The 12,979-nt window shown below is 41.4% G+C and overlaps 1 long non-coding RNA gene across 3 annotated transcripts in view; it reads right to left on the bottom strand.

Moving 5' to 3' along the window:
* LOC128852673 (uncharacterized) overlaps window positions 1-12,979 on the bottom strand; it is a 150,258-nt gene that overhangs the window by 40,300 nt on the left and 96,979 nt on the right. For all 3 annotated transcript variants that reach the window (XR_008450642.1, XR_008450641.1, XR_008450643.1), the window contains one exon: window positions 11,655-11,729. This is a non-coding gene — a long non-coding RNA (uncharacterized LOC128852673). The remainder of the gene's footprint in view (window positions 1-11,654; window positions 11,730-12,979) is intronic.

Here is a 12,979-nt window from a genome sequence, read left to right as displayed (position 1 = left end):
ATGCTGTATTTCACTTGCTCAGTATAATATGGATATATTATATGGATAATCCATTGCTAAATTGGGGAGGCACTTTTTACAAGGGCATATAGTGACAGGACAAGGAGAAATGGCTATAAATTGGAAGGGGGAAGATTTAGATTAGATATTAGGAAGAAATTCTCAATGATGAGGGTGGTGAGGCACTGGCACAGGTTGCCCAGGGAAGCTGTGGCTGCCCCATCCCTGGAGGTGTTCAAGGCCAGGTTGGATGAGGCTTTGAGCACCCTGATCTGGTGGGGTGTTGTTCCTGCCCATGACAGGGGGTGGAACTGGATGGGCTTTAAGGTCCCCTCCAACCCAAACAAACCATTCTGTGATTCATTCTATATGCTTAAGATCAAGCCTGAGCGAGTGCTTTGCTGAATTCAAGTAAAACTGATGCTTAGTAATATGCATTTGCGCATCTGTGCTGGGGAGTGGGAGGGAAAGATGTGGAAGCCAAGTGTCTCATCTTTTGTAGCTCCATATTAAAGGTAAGAATCCTGTCAGTCCTGGAACTCTTAGAGCAAAGGTGGGAGGATTTAACCCTAGAAGGTGGACAGACATGGCAAAACCACAGCTTGCCCACCGCTTGATAGCCAGTGGAGCTATCAACAGGCTCCAACAGGCATGTGCTTAAAAGCAGAGGTGGAATCAAGATGTAAAGTGCAGCACATTGAGATCACAGCCTCAGCAGTCTGCATGCAAACACATACGTAGTGCCTGCAATCAACACCAGACCATGCACAAGTTGCAATTCTTTGCAAAAGCATACAACCAGACCAGCATTCCAACTGCCTACGCAAAACATGTGCAAAGGGAAAAGCACATTTGCATATAAGCAAGATCAAAACTATGGAGTCATACAATTTTTTTGAGTGACACAATGAGTCACTGAAGCACCATGATTAGATGGCAGCAGACCTTCTTCAAGTACATCTACATACACCCTACCATAATCTCTCTCATCTACTTGATATGAAGCTGAACAAAAGGGATTGCACACCTGTGTTCACTTTGATGTCCTCATACACCATAGAGTTCTTATATCCTATTATCTGAGCAAACTAGACTAAACCAAACAGGTCTATTGAGGATCTTCGTTACCGACAAGCACATTTCTGTGGTAACACATTTCATAGTACCCTGACATTTTGCATCAAAGAGAATTGACAGACAAGTTATGAGACAGCAAGCACTTCCCTTTGTAAGCACAGAGGAGGAGGAGGGAATGAGTAAACACATACTCTTTCCCTCTCTGTAGGGTTAGAAAGGTATTTCCAAAACACATGAAATTCAATTGACTAATTTCTACATCCAACGCAATCTCTTGATGACTCTACAGCTGATCTAAGTCATAAGGACGGCGCAGTTATGTTCTGAATTGCTCTGAAGTTTGTACCACATTTTGACTGCAAAGCAATGATAAAGTGGATCTAAAATCCAGCAAGTCAGAATGATTCGGTTTTGCATTTGCTTCCCTAGACTGATATGATGCAAAGACACTGAGCAGTCTATAGTTACTCACTAATTTTTATGTGCTTCTGAATAGTCTTTATAGAATTAGAAGCCAAAGTAATTTAATCCAGTTACAATGAGTTCTTTGGTGCCAGCAGCTATTTACATGCTTATGTTTTCACCACTATCTACAGAAAACATTTTCAGTAATAAGAAGAACAGACAGCATTCATTTTGGCCTTTGGCTTTCTTTTTCTCACACCTTAGTGACAATCTCGACCTGCTTTCAGACTAGCAGGACTATACTCTCAAGTTTTTCGGCTTTGGAAAAGGCCTCTGCTTCGAAGCTTATGGAAGAAACATCATAAACACAAAAATACAAAGCACTGCAGACTTGAGGCATCAGCTCTCACACTGTGGTCACCATTAAAGCCTGGATTGTACTGCTAGAAAATTCACAAACAAAGAGGCATCTCTGACTGTCTTAAATTAATTTTCATGAAGAAGGAAAATCTATGTTACAGCCCTTCCTAACAGGCCTCACAGGAAAGGAATAATTACGGACAAAGCATTTTAAAAATCCTACCATGCTCCCAATGATGTTAAAGATGAAACAACCTGTAGACCTCGGGAGCATAAGACTTCAATGACTGTAAACAACACATAACTGTAGCAAATTATACAACATAATTGAAGCCATTTTTCCTTTAAAATTAATTTAATGGAATTAAATTTGTCCACAGTGTGTTTTAAGGAAAACTCTTCTGCAGTTGGTTCTTCCCACTGTACCATATTTTAATTTCTGCTCCACTCAGCAGCCCAAAAGGTCCAGGGGTTGCCCAAACATTTTGTTGTTTCAGGCAAGAAAGAATTCAGCATCCACAACTTTACCCTCTCTTCCTGGTTTAAGTTATTCCGATTTTCAGTGCTAGTTCATCCAGATTATAACATCAAAAAGGTGTTCTGGGCACACATGCTGTGAAATGTTAATAAAATGGGCACAGGCACAGCTACTGCACAGAGTGTGTAGACCCTCATGGCTTGGAGCTGTTAAGGTCAAGGCAGGCTGCACTCAGCAATGCAGTGCATCCCCAGGAAGGCTGGGGGCATCACCAGTAGTTGTCAAGGCACAACCCCGCATTTGGAAGAGGGGACAGTAGCTTCAAGCACTTTGACTTTCCTGAGCTATTTCTCTTGGGAAGCAGGAGGAGATCAGGCCTTAAACTTTTCTTTTAATTCTCATTCCTAACAGCCAAAGGCGTTTTCTGTTAGTTGCCTTAAAGGGAAACAGAAAGACATAAAAGCAGGGACAAACTTTTCTAGAATTATTGGTTAATATTTTCTGGCAGCTGTACATATACTACTCTCTTGCTGTGACCATAATCGAAGCCTAATGTTTCTCCCAAGGAAATACATGGCAGTATTCCCACCAACTGCACTGTGATTGGATCTGGGGCCTTTGTTTGGTCAAAGCTGTTCCAGATGGAGTCCGGAGGATTCTCACCCAGCATTCCAGTTGTAAAGAACAACTCTACCCTTCTCTTCCAGAAGGAGTTTTCTGGTACCAGCAATGGCTGACCTGCTGGACCAATAGTTGAAATGACCCATTGCCATTGCACAGCATGATCCCTGGGGAGAGACGGGAATGTTGTGTTGGATTAGCTGTTTATGTAATTAATGTTAAGATGGTTATGTTTGGTGTAATTCACTTCTGTGCTGTATATACTGAAAGGGTTTTGGCTGCTCTTGGGATAGAAATGTAATTATAATAGAATCATACACCTATAGAACAGATTTCTGAAGGATTTGAACACATAAATCCCAGTACTAGAACCCCTACCTGCATGAAACCACACCAGAGCATAATACAGGAAAGATGTAAGCTACTCCGAAAGGAAATCTAAAATCATAAGAGAGAAAAATTCTGTAGTTCTCCAGTGAAGTTTCCCTGGGATCTTTAGTGGTGGGAAGCTGGTTAAAAACTTAAATTAGCAACTCACTTCAGAAAGTACAGATGTTGTCTTTCATTATTAGTGAATTATTAGCCTAGCACTATTTTCCGTGACCAGTTGAGGTGGGTCTTGATATCGGAGGTCAGATGGCAGGGAACACGCCCTTGGTCTTTTCAGTTTCAAAATCACTGCACACCTTTCAGAATCTCAGCCACTATCATCATTATGCATCACTTTTAAACTAAACATTCCCCTCTCTTGGCTTTGTCAACAACTTGCTGCGGACATGTGGCTCTAATTCTGGAAGCAATCTGATGCTTGTCCACGCGAGTGGGACTTCTGACCAAAAGATGCAAATTCAGGCCAGTAGAAAAAGCAGTGCTACCTCCCAAGTCACCAGAGTGCCCAGCTTGAAGTTTTTCGCTCCAAAATGTTTGATTTGTCAATACCATAGAGGGTTGTCAAGCACTCAGCTCAGATGAAGAGATTCACCAAATCATGCATAGTGATTCTTCAAATCCATACTTATTCAGAAACTTCCAGTACAAGAAATGAAGCCTTGTCCTCTCTAATGTTATGTGGCCGAGGCTCTGCAGGCTAACGGCCAAGCACCCTGAACAGAATACTAGTGTGAAACAATACAACACCAGTGAAGAATACATGGGCACAAGGCACCTGCATGCCTAGATAGAAAAGTTTGAGTTCTTGAGTAGGATGGATGCTGTTACAGCACAGGGATAACAATGCAATCACCAATTTAAGAATTTGTTGAATAAATCACGGTTTTATTCTCTTTCTGGTCAATTTAATCTTAGAAACCAGATAGACTTCAAACACAAAAGACATCCAAATGCTGTGTAAACATTTTCTGAGAGCTACTATGCTAAAATGCAACCCCTTAGTCAAATTTCATTAAGGCATGCATTGAAACAAAGGAGTATACTGAGCAAATTGTTTAGGCACTCCTAGAATCCATCTAAGATTCCTGTGCACTGAATCCAAAGTCTGAGAAAAACAGAAGTTCTGACTGATTGTTTTGCTTTCCCCTCCAAACAATTACCACACAGGCTTTATTTTCTTAAAAACAATGGCATATGTACCTGTTTCCCAGAGGTGCTGTGTTGGCTCAGTTATGGCACATGGCAAGAAAACAAATACAAGTTTGCAAGGGTTGCGAAAAAGAAGGGGAATTGTGGAACAGTGCTACATCTTACTTTTTTTAAAAAATATGCTATTATTCACTTAGGCAAGCTTGGTTCTTGGAGCACTGAGGCCTACAGGTAAGCTGGGGAGGGGCTCTTTATCAAGGTGTGCAGGGATAGTATGAAGTGCAACTGCTTTAAGCTGAAAGAGGGGAGATTTACATGAGCTATTTGGAAGAATGGTTTTCGGTAAGGGTGGTAAGGCCCCGGACCAGGGAAGTCATGGCTGCCCTGTCCCTGGAGATGTTCAAGGCTGAGTTGAATGAGGCTCTGAGCAACCTGATTCAGTGGGAGACATTGGAACTGAATGGGTTTTAAGGTCCCTTCCAACCCAAACCATTTCAAGATTCTATGAAAAAAAAACCAAACAAACCAACCCAAACAAAAACAAATAAAAAAAAGCACAAGCCACAAGAAACCTCCTCCAACACTATTTTTCTTTAAAGTTCTGGAGCATAATGCCTTCCTTTGAGTTTACCAGGCACCAGCCTGGGCTTTGAGTCCACATTAGTACAAGTGAGGCTGGTGATTGTCTCCAAGATGACACACCAGTGAACCAGACTTTATAACTAAGAACCAGAAACAACTATAACACCTTATACGTTTCCAAGACCTGTCCAACAGTTTTACATCTGCTAATACATATTTCATTCTGATGAAAGATAGACAAGGAGCAGAGGAAGCACCCATGATGAGGTATGTGATGCTTTGTGTTCGGCACACAGATTTGTATGACATTTTCTCCCTTCCGTTTTCACTCCGAGTGAAAGCTTGCACATGTTTGTCAGACTGGCCCCCCATTAAATGCCTCTTCATGGAAATAAGGGGATATTTATGCACAGTGACTAATGAATGGATGCATTCCAGCATTTGCTATTGTGTATTTCCTGTAAAGTCATTTATTATTCTATCTAACAAACACAGTGTTCTTGGGTTGATGCTGAAGATTAATGAGGCATTTACTCCTATTCAAGAAACAAGTTCAGAAGATACATTTTCTCCCATTCAGCGGTGCTGATAGTTTAATTAATGCCATTAATACATATAAGTCACGGAAAACTGTTTTATGGTAACACTGAGGCAAGCTGGCAAAGCAAGAAAATTTCAGAGGTGAAGCTACAGCATAAGATGTCCCTTTGTTTCCAGGTAGGACAGGATTCTCAGACCATAAGTGAGCTTACGGGCTCCATGAGGAACAAAACCCCCAAGATGTAATGAGCTGAGGTAATGACAGAATATCAGTTTGCTCTCTGCTTGTGTGGGCTTACTCAAATCCTTAATGTGATTTCATTATGCATTTTTGTGTGAGGATGTATGTCATATTTTTTCCTCCCCAGCATTACAAGGAGAGGAACAGAAAGAAAATGCCCTCTCATTGAAATGTATGAGTTGATACAACAGACCATAACCAGGGCTATGGTCTATGGTTTAAAGATGTATGAGGGGAACTTCTTCAAATGTGCACCATTCCACTGCTATTACAGGAGGAGGTAATGGCTCTTTCAATGCTTCCAGGGTTGTTTTTTCCTGAAGTTTCTGCATGGGGCATTTTTTTTTATTGTGGATGCATGAACACATTTTGCCAGGCCCACTGGGGCCAGCACAGAAAGCTTGGTGTGAACTGGAATGGCACTGGGTTTATATTTCAAAACTGTAGAGCAAGGAGTGATGGGAGCATGTGAGTGGCAAGGCAATAGGAACCAAAAGCACAATGAAAAGGTGGCACTCAACAGGGCTTCCCAACCCTTCTCTCATGAGGAAACAACACATCAGAATGAAGGTGTATTACTCATGCAGCAGAAACCAGGCCTCCTCACTCTGCTGTCTTCTCTAGAGATATCTTTTCAATCATAGTCTTACATTTGGAGGATCTCCTCCCTGCCAGCACCTAAAGTGATCAGTAGATTCCCACAGAATCCTTGATCCCAGAATAAGCACAAGGTGTGAAACAGCTTGGAGACATTATTCTCACTGACTTAGTTCTGTGGTCCAAGGACAAAATACATTGGTGATCCAGACAAGTCAACACAACAACATACAGCTGTATTATAGGCTTAGACATCTACTCAATGAGCTTTGGAGACAGAGCCCTGATTTCATTTGCTTGAGCCTCCCAATTATAACTTTTCTCTCCTCATTTTCACTGTTTCTATCTCAAGGACTCATAACAGGAAAAGAAACAAAAACAACAAAATCTCCAAAACCAAATAAACTTTCAACACCATTTTGACTCTGCAAAGAGGGGAAATAAGCAAATCAAAGCAAAAGAACTGCATTAGATCTCAGTGTGTCAAGGCTGCTGGCAGCGCTGTGCAGTACTGCGTTACTGGAAAGCTTTGCTGCTTGAACTAGCACCTGCTGGAAGACAACCCCGCCTGCAGAGGACAACTCCAGGCACAGGGATGGATGCAGAGTTTGGTGTAGTGCCTGCTAGAACAGGGAGCTCTGACACAGCTGAAGAGAGAAAAGCCCATTTGCTGCTCTCTGTGTTACTATAAGGCCTGAAGTAAAATATCAAAGTCCATGGATGCCAACACGATAACCAAGAGCCCTTGAGAGATACACCCTCATCAAGCCTTTCTAAAACCTGTCCTACAAAGGAACAGTTTTGCTTAGACTGGAAATTCAGTGGTTAATAGAAGTGAACTGCATGAACATCTTTGTTAATTATAACATCACCTCCTTTTCCCGGCTGTGTGAGCCAGAAGCTCTGAGTGGTTGCAACAATGATTTTCGCAGCCTGAAGCAGTGCTATAAGTATCAGCAGGGCATCAGGTATACAGATATCACCCACACAAACCAAAAAAGGAAAATTAGGCTAAGATAGATACAGGAAGCAGAACTTCCTTCACAGAAAGCGTTTCCACAAACATATCTACTTATTTTAGATGTTTATCCCTTTATTGTGGGAGTAATATAGATATCTGCACATAGAAATCAAAACAAAATAAAGTATAATGCATAATCGAATTGTCAGTGTCAAGTACAAGAGCAAACTTTATTATTTAAATTTATGACTCTAAATTGTTTGGAAGAAGGTTGATCAATGGCCTCAAGAAGGTTTATTTTTTCCCTACCCGGGTTTCCTAGTGCTCAGCCTGTGGCTGTCAGCATTTCATTTCAAGACACACTGTACTGAACTGTATTAGGCATGTGAAAGGACTTTCATTCCTCATTAGCCACACAGAAGAAAGGATTGTAACTTTTCAAAAGAACTAAGCGGCTTTGTAAAAAATTCAAACTTCCTTTTAACAAAAATCATACTTGTTAAAACTTTTTTTTCTTATTCTGGGCTGAACTATGCTTCAACTCAAAGCAAATAAAGTCATCAGTTGACTCCATTCTATTAGAGGACAGCATTAAAAAAAAAGAAACCAGTCCAATGGGTCCTTGAACAGTGGTCCCTTGTCTGTCACATCAAGACATGGCTTCTCCTTCACACACTATTGACCATGAAAAGCAATCTTGCGACTTTTGAAGCCCTATCACACAAGAAAAAAAGCGCAAGAGAAAACTTTTCTTGCAATGTCAGGGATGGGGGGGCTGACTGCTCTCATCTCCTATGATTAATGACTTGTGGCCTTATTGTGCAGAGGCTGCTAATTAGCTTCACACTGATTAACGCTGCAGAACGCCAAATTCAGATTGATAAATCTGGATGGCCCCCGCTCCTTACCCCAAACAAGTCTGATGCTGAAACTTTGGCATCTCAGTTCTTGAAAAAATAAAGAGTAAACACATTCTCACCAGGAATATTGTTCCCAAGACTCTGGGCTTCACCTACCCAGAAGCTTGAACCGCAGTATTTTCCTATATGACACAATAATTATTTTTCAGTCCTATTCAAGTTCCCTGCTTTTTGCCTCAACACTTGCTTGGCTCCTTTTGTAAACAGATAAACTAACAAATCTTATTCAAAATTTAGTTAAAGGCTAAACAAAGTAGCAAGTGGATAATTGTAGTCTTTTATTATCCACTTATTATCGAAGGACAGTTAATTATAATGCTCCTAAAACAGTTGCAAGCAGCCTTTTTGGATGCCCTTTATAAATGCGTTTAAAAAAAATAAACAGCAGAAAAGTGGCAACTTCTGAATTGTGCTTGCCCAGCATTTTGTCTGCCTGCTTTACTGAAATAGATCCCGACCCTTTCATTTGGTAAAAAAGCATTTGCCATAGCGATAGAGGTGGAAGCCTGGTACACAGAGGGTTTTTGCCCCCCTCCTGCCCTGAACTCCCCCTCCTCCTCTCCCTTCAGTGTCAGATTAAATCCGCTTGTTAACTTGATCTTCGCATGGAAAAGCATTACATTCCACCAGCACAGGAAGGCTGCAAGTACTTATGCCAGATTTTTAACACTAACCTCATCAAACTGATGCACTCCAACATAAGGCCGATTAGCTTAATAACTGATTACTCGTCCTCTGGGCACCAGCAACCAAAATTAAAAACTTTAGCAGCTCATATAACAAAGTAATATGAGCTTGCTTTTTCAGAGCCCTACAGTTCCAAGAGGGAGGGGAAAAAATCACATTTATAGAACAGCTCTGAAGAGGGGGAGGTTTCTTGGTTTTGGTGGAATGGATTCAACTGCTGATTCAACTACTGAAAAATACTACATAAAGAGAGTATTTCAACATCTGCACACAAAGAATAAGTTAATCAGATAACCTTAGTGGAGTTATTTTAAATTTCAAACATATACAAGTCAGAATGCCTTCACTACATCAGCTGTTTGAATTCAACATGTTGCCTTTTGTGCTCTGTATTTCCCAGAGCATCCGTCACTTGTGCCAACCCAGCTCAGAGTGGTATTGATCACTCACTTGCATCGCTTTACACTCACAGGGCACCTGCTACACCAGGGAGCACAGTGAAAAGACCTCAAAAGAGCAAGTTCCCGTATGGCAAACCCACTTCCACATGAGTTAACCCTATGAGTAACTGCAGCAGGCCTTGCCAATGGGAGAGTTTGTAAGGGCGGCGCTGAATTCATGATGAAAGGCAACAGATGATCATTGGAAATAGAACCTGAAGGTAACACGAGATGGTTGCAATAGGCAATGCAAGTAGAAGGTCGTCATCCACAGTCTCTTTCAAGTCCCCAACGAGAAGCCTAAGCATACGCCTATCCTGAAGCATGCAAGCAATGCCTTTGAAGTCAGCAGTAATCAGGCTTTTAAGTATTTCTGTGCCTACACATTTATTTTCCCTTTAACAACACAGCGCATACACTGTGGGGTGTAAACACTAACAGACCAACTTCAGCACTGCAGTAAGATACCACAGTTTCCCCAATATCAATGGATCAATGTCTCACTTAAGACCTGTGATTTAACTTAATGTTTATAAGCATTTTTCTATGCCTTACTCTGTTTCTTTTTTGCATTGTTTTGCTTTCAGCAAGGCTCTTTGTAGTGTCATAAAGCACCATCTTTCTAGTTAAGCTTTATTTACAAAACATTTGTTGTTCCAGAACAATGGAGTTGTGACCTGTTGGAAGGCAGGACTGCAACCGGGCCCTCTCCGCACTCTCTCAGGATTCACTTTCACTTTTCCCCGAACAAATCTCAATGCAAACCTTCTTGCCTTAGCTCACCATTTGTATGAATTCACCTAAAGCAGAAAATACATACACAGAACAAGTATTTCCAAACCTGAGAGGCTGAACTACTGCTTGCAGACCAAAATTGAATCAGTTTATGCTTAAGGCAGTCTTGGGAAATTCACAGGCATGGAAAACAAGAGGTGGAAAAGTGGCTTGGGCCAAGACCAGGTGAATGAGATGGACCATGCCATAAGGCATATGCTTCACCCTTGTGTATCAATTCCCTCCTGTAAATTCACCTCAGGGACAAGTTTGGGGTTTGTGATGCTTTCTCAACTTTATTCTAGGCCTCTTAGGGCAAACATTCCAGTGAATTTTCACGGGATAGCAAGTGTTTTTCAAAATCTCTACTTTCTTCTGCACTCTGAGTAATGACTCATGCAATTTGACTTACATGATCAAAGGGTACATCAAACACATTGTCCTGATACCAGAGTGGCACTTGGGGCCCAAACAGTAGCAAGGAACTCAATTCCATTGAGGTCAATGAGCCATGCTGGGTTCTGCCAGCTGTGGAACAGACACTTCTGCCTTAGTTTGGCCCTTTTGTCTTTTATACAACCCTTTATAAAAGATAGCTCTACTTTTTTTTTTTTTTCCAAAGGAAATCACAGTTGTCACATATTTTTCCTAACCTGTAGGCACTCCTAAGTGTCCTCCGCTAATTTTCAGCCCAATACTTAAACAAAGTTGCTCTCACAGGCACATAGATAACTAAGAGAGGAGTAAATCATCAAGCAGTAGCAGAAGTAGCATTACCTCCTCTTCCTTCCCTTGGCCATTTCACACACTTTTGTAGCACAGGTTCCTCAGGGCAGAGCACGTACTGGCTTTCCTGTATGACTTCACCCGCAGAGGTGATAGTGACCATATAAGATATCCAACCAACTGAAATCAACCAAACATCCAACTGCAATACCACCAATGCTACTAATATTAATTTTCCCCATCCGTCTTCTCTAATCCATTTGATTATTTCATTCCCCCTCCCCTGGGGCTCCCACCCTGATGCTTCATTCTCTACACCTGCTTTGCATGCTTAAGGTCACTACAACTACTTACAAGACACTAAAAATACAAACCATTTTAATTACAAAAGACTGTAAGGCTGCCACAAGCCTTTATAACTATCTAGATGTACCTTGGTGGCTAACAGAGCAGATAAAAGCTTTACTATATTAATGGAAACACATTTAACCAAATAGATAAGTTAGCACAAAATGCTTATTAGGGGATAGAAATGTTATCTAACACTGGGTAATTGTCAGGCCATAAAGGAAATACAGCATCACCCACGAAATGTATACCTTTTGTAAGGAGAGACCTGCTCAGTGGAATTCATTTTCTGAATTCACTGAACCACAACACAGAATAATTACTGCTGAGTATATACTTAACTAATTTACTCACTTACTTTGTCAGTATTTAACACTGCACCGAGATGAGCAAAAGCATACATCTAACACCTCTGACCTTTACTATTCATATTCTGAAAAAGAAGAAAAAAAACAATTTCACAAGTCTTGAATCATTTAGATTTCATCTTTTTCATTACATAAAGTAGGTCTGCAAACAGGTGTTTCTCCAACTTACACAATATGAAAAAAACCTGTGGAGTTATTTACATTGGAACCTATACGCTGACCAAATCAATATTAGAAGTACTTAAAGCTACAATTTAAGCTTTTCTAATATATATATATATACACACACATGCATATACGTGGCTCCAGGAAGACCTTAAGAGCAGCTTCCAGAACTGAAACAGGCTCCAGGAAAGCTGGGGAGGGGCTCTTGATGAGGGAGTGCAGGGATAGGATGAGAGGGGAACAGTTTTAAACTGAAGGTAGCAAGATTAAGATGAGATCTTAGGAAGAAATGTTTTCCTGTGAGGGTGGGGAGGCCCTGACCAAGGTTGGCCAAAGAAGTGGTGGCTGCCCCATCCCCGGAGGCCAAGTTGAATGAGGCTTTGAGCAACCTTATCCACTGGGAGGTGTCCCTGCCCATGGCAGCAGTTTGCAGCTGGATGGGCTTTAAAGTCCCTTCCAACCCAAACCATTGCATTCTATGATATTACGCTCACATGTGTGTAGACACACACATACACACACATTTCCCTTCCTCAATCTCTCAGGCCTTGTCTGAAACACTGTTGCTAGGAAATCCAAATTAAACTGTTTTAAATTTATTAGCTGGCTACAGAGTTTAAATTTAATTCCCACCAAATAATTGTTCAAGGTAGGCCTCTTTCTGAGGAAAGGAATGTCTTGGATCATTTAAGACCCAATTCTGCCCCCAAGGCAAATAGAAAAACTTCTATTGGCTCCAGACCTTAAATGACCTTTGGATCAGGTTTAGCAGACAAATGCTAGGAGTGCAATGTTTTTGTGAAGCTGAACAGTCCCAGAAGAGCGGGCTCAGTCCCTGCTGGGATAGCCCCAATGACATTGGGCATCTAATGTTGCCTCCGATGTCACAGAGCAATTGCATGCACAAGAGAAGTATTAGTAGCAAAACAGCCACAGCTATTTTGCCTTATTTGAAGGCGCTACATTCTGTAGTTGTGGTTTTAGAGGACACAGAATCATAGAATAAGTTGCGTTGGAAGGGACATTAAAGATCATCCAGTTCCAACCCCCTGCCATAGGCAGGGACACCTCCCAGTAGACTAGGCTAGTCTTGAACATGTCCAGGGATGGGGCAGTCACAACCTCCCTGGGTAACCTGGGCCAGTGCCTC

This window comes from Cuculus canorus, chromosome 7, assembly GCF_017976375.1.
Source record: "Cuculus canorus isolate bCucCan1 chromosome 7, bCucCan1.pri, whole genome shotgun sequence".
In the NCBI taxonomy this organism is placed as follows: domain Eukaryota; kingdom Metazoa; phylum Chordata; class Aves; order Cuculiformes; family Cuculidae; genus Cuculus; species Cuculus canorus.
Note: the sequence above shows the minus strand (reverse complement) of the source record. Positions and strands in the feature narration are given on the sequence as shown.